Source organism: Sphaeramia orbicularis, chromosome 16 (genome assembly GCF_902148855.1).
Source record: "Sphaeramia orbicularis chromosome 16, fSphaOr1.1, whole genome shotgun sequence".
NCBI classification, from domain to species: domain Eukaryota; kingdom Metazoa; phylum Chordata; class Actinopteri; order Kurtiformes; family Apogonidae; genus Sphaeramia; species Sphaeramia orbicularis.
Window position 1 is genome coordinate 62,060,159 of NC_043972.1, and position 6,361 is coordinate 62,066,519.

The window sequence follows — 6,361 nt, forward strand, 5'->3', positions numbered from 1 at the left end:
TGCAGGCAGTCTGGGGTGGGTGGTGGGGGTCATAGGCCTGTGTGTGCAGGCAGTCTGGGGTGGGGGGTTTCATGGACCTGTGTGTGCAGGCAGTCTGGGGTGGGGGGTTTCATGGACCTGTGTGTGCAGGCAGTCTGGGGTGGGGGGGCTGTCATGGTCTTTCAGCTGTCCTGTGCATGTGCAGCTGCTGTCTTTCCAGACCCCTGACATGCCTGCAGCCTGGTCTTACATGTATATCTAAAGTGTATTAGCCATGACTGATGACAGCTGCTCTGTAATGTCTTTAATAGGATTTAACGTGGTTCAAAATGAAACTGAAAGTGTTGCAAACAGGCTGTAAAAAGTTAAAAACATATAGTAAAGAATCAAATACTTACTATGTCAATCAGACGGGGGTTCACCATTCAATCCATGGTACAAAATATTACAATATATGTCCCCAACATTCCATTACTATTTATGTCTTTTTGAAGTTCTTTTCTGTATTCTATATGGAACACAAAGTTTGTCATTGTAATTTTTATTACTGTCCTGCAATTTATTATTTGACTGTGATGTTCTTCTCCATAATGAAAGCATATTTTGCATATTTTATTTCTCATCCTGGGCCTTTTTGCTAAGAATGGTCAGAGCAGCACATTTTATTCCACTTGGAACAAATGAACTTTGATTGAAAATAAAAAATCAGAGATTTGTCATGATTTTTAGTTCACTTAAAGGCCCATATAGAAGATTCTTGAGTTCTTGAGTTAAGCTGCTGACTCTGTTGTAGTGGGTGTAAATCATTTGCTGACATTAGCTACTCTATAACTGTCATTCTATTCCCTCTAACCAGTAGGCCTGGAACTATCGCAGTTGCCTATATCTTTGATATCAGACACAATATAGCGATTTCTTTAGAGTAGGTTCAGGTCCAGCTTCTTATAAACATCTTTACCCATGTTGGTGACATCTACAGGCTCTTTCTTCTGCTGGCCTACGTTACTGCAGCAGGACCCAAGTCTGGCTGAAATACAGTTTAAAACGACATTAGTTCAGTGAAGTCAACTTGGAGTGAACTTGTAGCACCATCTCCATAATGACTAGCTTGAAAATGTGGGTAATGACTGTTAACAAACAACCAGCGGGACCCCCTGCCCGGGGAGACAGGTGCTCCTGGCTCATGGGGCTCGGGGACCAGCCCCTCACCTGCCTCTGGGTGGCCGGCCCCCGGCGGGGGGGGGGGGGGGGGGGGGGGCGGCTGGCGTCCCTGGCCTCCAGGGCCTGTGCTCGGCTGCTGTGGGGCCTCTGGTGGGGGCCTCCCTCAACCATCTTCGGGGAGGGCACACTGTTGCCTCTTGGTGTGGGGGGGGGGGGCTGGATCCCCCCTCTCTGTGGCGTCTGCTGGATGGCCGGGTCTTGGGGCCCTCTGGGTCGGTCCCTGATCCTTGGAGGGGGGGCGGTTGCGGTTGCATGTGTGTGTTCTTCACCTCAGTCTGTTTGCCTGGTTCACTCTGTCACAGCAGATGAATGTGAACAACTGATGTGTGGATTTGTTTCTGGTGTTATTTGTTATAGGTATTATTTATGCAAACGTGGTACACGACATTTTGTTCATGCTTTCTTATATTCTTCATTTCATAGGTCTTATGTATCTCATTGTTGTGTTTTTTTTTTTTTTTTGTAGTTTTGTTTGTTTTGTTTTCTTCTCTCTCTTCTGCCCAGTTTACTCAGTTCTGGTTGTAGTTATTGTTTCCATTAGAATTGTCTCCATGGTTGTTGCTGTTTGTATTGTTGATACTTTCTTGTGAGGGTCTTCTCCACCTTCTTCTCTCTTGTTCTCTCCCCTTCTTCTACCCCCCCACCCCCACTCCCACCCCCCATGTCAGGTCCGGCAGCGAAATGTGGTTCAACAAAACTCATAATAAACACAGTAGAATATCAAAGGGCGCTTCATATACTTTATGAAGTTAACCTTTGCAAAGCAAATTTGTTCAGCACCAAAAGGAACCATACTACCATTCTGCTGTTAGGACGCTGGACAAGACAAGTAGAAAAAAACAAACAAAAAAAAAAGTAGTGTGAGATACTCCCTGGTAAAATGTCCAAATAAAAGAGGATACACAAGCAAAGGTGTCAGAAAAATGGGCAATGATGACTGGGAGTACAGCTGGTGTGGGCTGCTGCCTTATTGGTACAGACCAGCTGAGCCCAGAAAAGAAAAGAAAAAGAAAAAAAACAAAAAAAAAAACAAAAAACAAAAAAACACCAGCTTCTGAAACAACAGCTCATTTACTGTTTCTGAATGGCTTTGGTCTCCTATGAGGGTGTGACAAACCCACTCTCTTCAGTCATTTAACAATGATGTGAAAACACAGGGCCATTTTCTGGCTGATAGTATAAAAGGCTACATCATCACAAACTAATAATAATGATCTGGTATAAGTGATGCATGTTCTCAGCTAGTCTCTAATAAGACCTACAGAAGGAGCCCTAAATGCACCACCGGCCCCCAGCTCGTGTTGAGCTCCTACACGTGTCCCTGCAGATTAAGGCGACGTTTAGATGGCAACCATCTGAACCCAAAACACTAAAGTGATGTTGCATTCTTACATTTAATTCCACGTTTTGGGGGGGAAATCTGCATGCAGACAAACACGCAAAAGTGTCTGAAATGTCCTATTTATCAATATATTATACACACCAGGTGGCAACAGCACCCCCCAGGCCAAGCGCCTTAGGGTTAGGGTTAGGGTGAACCCTTCTACTGCTCTTCCTGTTCTCTCCTAGGGCAACGCACAATCACAAAACAGGAAACGGAACACTACTCTCTATAAGGTTTGTGACAATTGCTGAACAATTCTTAGATGTAAATTAGAGCGGCTAGTTCAACTTGCAGGTCCGTCACAGGGAAATAATCCCACATGCTGTTGTTTTCCTGTACGGGAATGTGCCTGTGATGGAAACTCTACAGGAGGAGAAAACACAGTTTTGTGTTTTCAACCTTTTAGATGGTGATGCCAGAGTGGAGCGTTTTTAAGATTTCCACTCTGGAAGGTGGTTTCACTTTTTTGCATTTTCAACCCCCAAAAACGCTGTTGCCGTCTAAACAAAAGGTACATCTGATCAAATATTTTGTCGTGTTCATCCCAGAGCGCTGTGGTGTAAACTAGGCCTAAGTCTGTAGGAATACTGTTAATCTGCTCTATGGAGTGTCAGTTCATTAAAACCAATGGAATATCTGTCTGTCATCTCCATTTTTCAGCAGAAATTGAGAGCGGACTCTTCTGAGGAAAGGATTCAGTTTGTAGGCTAATTCCAAATGAAACCATGATCCACTGAATGTAACTTTCATCATTTCTTATCCATCGAATCTCAACAAATAAATCCTCGGTTAAATCAAACTGTGGGACCCTACAGGGCCCAACAACAGGAGGGAGTTACAGTGTGTTTTATTAAGTCAAGGACCATTAGACGGGTTTCAGTTTCAATGTGACAAAGGTTATGCACTCATAAATGCCTGATAGTGATTTACAGTCTGCTTCTGTGCCAGGAGGTTTGCTTCGATTGGAGCAGAAAAATAAACTCTGAAGTCATTTCTCTCAGCTTTGCCTTCATTTCTTTGCCTTTAGTTCTCTGTGGATGCAGCAGTGAATGGACTTGTTTTCTTTTTCTAAGTGTCCAGCAGCAGGTCACTGTTCTTCTAGCAGCTCAGCAGATTTGTCACCATCCTTGGGGTCAACTCCTCTACTTCTTACCGCCCCAAGTGTAACATTCCACATCAGCCTTCAGCTTAATTTTAGCTTCACAAGTCAGCTACTCCCAGCCGTGTCGATCCTCCTGGACTTGGGTTGCTACTTCACATCACACTGGGAGGAGTGAACAGCCAGACCAGTAACACATGTTTCTCTCATCAAGAGCAAGATTGTCTTCCACTGTAACGACCAAATCAGTCCAGTAGCACAGAACATAACCTGCACCACCAGGTCACAAACAGCCCACTTTAGGTTTGGAACACCAGAAGTATAAGGTCTACTTTAGGTTTGGAACACCAGAAGTATAAGGTCTACTTAGGTTTGGAACACCAGAAGTATAAGGTCTACTTTAGGTTTGGAACCCAGAAGTATAAGGTCTACTTTAGGTTTGGAACACCAGAAGTATAAGGTCTACTTTAGGTTTGGAACACCAGAAGTTTAAGGCCCAAATGCAGGAAGAAGACTTCATTAGATCCACACTTTTCCCCACCAACAATTGGAACTGAAGAAGTCTCTTGCTGAGAGACAAAACATTTTCAAAAGAGCAAAACTAGTCCAGTTGAACCTAGAAAACCTCCAAGAAGGATGACCTGAGCAAATGAGAACTTTCTGTGTTTAGCATGTGGCTGAAATACAATCTACTGGACTGCAGCTCTGGCTCAAATACCCTTAACCTTAGCCTGAGGGTTAGGCTTTCATACAAACTGGATATTAAAGTCTGAAACTCCCTACAGTTAGAAGGGTGGCCTCAGATCTCCTCCCTGGTGTCACAGTCCACAGCCCCCTGACACATCTCCTAATCCTTCGGATGAATTAAGTCCCCAGCATGGACAGCTATTGGACAGCTTAACTCTTCCACATTCCGCTCTGATAGCTCCATCTGAGTGACAGCAGCGCAGTTTCCCGCTGTCTCTATGCAGTAGAAACAGCCTTTGAAAAAAACTCTGTTAAGTTGAAATTAATTTCAGTCATTAAATTTGAAATTCAGTCAAGTATCACATTAAGAACACATTAGACTACCAGGAGATCACACTGCATGAATTCTACACAGATCCAGAGTTCTGTAACATTTACAGTTCAGTCATGTCTACACTAATGTCTGCAACTTTAAAGACACTCCTGAATCCTGGGTAACCCCCTCATGCCAGCAGGACCCCCCCCCCCCCCAAAAAAAAAAAAAAAAAAAAACAGAACAAAACAAAACACCGAGACATAGACAGAGAGCAGCAGAGGGGAAGGAAAGGAAGGAAAAGCAAGAGAAGGGAGAGAAGGGAAAGGAAGCAGGCAGCCACCTACCTTCACAGAAGCACAGAGCTGAAGCCCTTTGGTTCAACAAGAAGGCACAGGCTGAACATCAAGCCCTGCCCTCACCCCACCCCACCCCCCTCCCTCTCTCTCCCTCTCTCTCTCTCTTCAGGGTTGCTGTGCTGAGACAGGCATACAAGGAGCACTTTGAGAAGTCAGCATTTTTTTTTTTTTTTGGTTATTATTTTGGTGTGAGTTGAAGTCAGAGGGGAGGGGATGAAAGACAGACAGATAGAAAGAAATAGAGGGGGGGAGAGAGAAAGAGAGAGAGAGAGAGAGAGAAGGGGGGTAGTGTGGTGTGGACTCATCAGTCACACCACACATGGGCTCAGTGCTGACATCTGGTGGTTTTATGCCACAAGTACAGTGACTGTGCAAAAAAAAGAAAAAGAAAAGAACACATCCTACCCATGAGCTGTTGCCCCGTCTTCAGGACCATTCCTTGGTAGTTAGTTCCTTCCAAATCACTTCCTCTGTGCACCAGAACACCAGAGCAGAGTCCTTCTTCTGGATCAGTTCCCCCTTGAGTGGAACACTAGAACAAGATGAGAAAAGGTCCCACAAACCACTAACACAGACACATATGACAATAGAATTTAGTAGAAAACTAAACACAAAAATATTTGTGAAGCAGAATTTGTTTGAACTGTTGCAACATTAAACTTAATTTAAATTTATTCCAAAACTAAATAGTTTTTTAGATCAAAATCATTTCACTTTTCAATCACTCTTCACAAATGACTCTTCATTAATTCAGTTAATTCAGGCCTATTCTCTATTAATCATATAAATCATTCTTTACATGTATTAGGCCACTCTTTGTCAAGATTCATCTGCTCTGTGCTGTATTTTCTCTATACTTCTACCCTTTTCATAATTTATTTTCCGGAACCACCTTTGACTGTGAAGTGCTTTCTATAATGTTAATAATCTAACTTCATCTTGCTTAATAACGTCACCTGATAATTATATTTAAGTGCATTTTGCACTGGTGAAGCACTTGGCTCTTTATTCTTTGCTGAGGATCTATGTGTGTGTCATGTCGGCTTCCAGACTGTGTCTGGATGTGTCTGTCTTGTCTGTGTTGTCTGTCATTTCCTGTTTTATTTTGTTCAGTTTCCCTCATGTGTCTTGTCTGGTGTCTTTACTTCCCCTCCTTGATTGTTTCACCTGTGTCTGATTATGTGTCTCCACCCTGATGTGTTCCACCTGTGTCTAATTGTCTTCCCCTCCCTCTTGTGTATTTAAACCCTGTGTCTTCCCCTCTGTCTTCCCCAGTTTGTTTGCTACACTCGTGTGTTTACTCACCAGCGTTTTTGGCT

General features: G+C 43.5%; 1 protein-coding gene across 2 annotated transcripts in view; it reads right to left on the reverse strand.

Moving 5' to 3' along the window:
• The window catches only part of LOC115436122 (tropomodulin-4-like), a 68,779-nt gene extending 63,660 nt beyond the window's left edge, over positions 1-5,119 (reverse strand). Inside the window, exon 1 of one of the 2 annotated variants that reach the window (XM_030158864.1) lies at positions 5,031-5,119. The gene's annotated coding sequence lies outside the window, so the exon portion shown is untranslated. The remainder of the gene's footprint in view (positions 1-5,030) is intronic. The other variant, XM_030158865.1, reaches the window with a different exon arrangement.
• Positions 5,120-6,361: the final 1,242 nt, after the last annotated feature.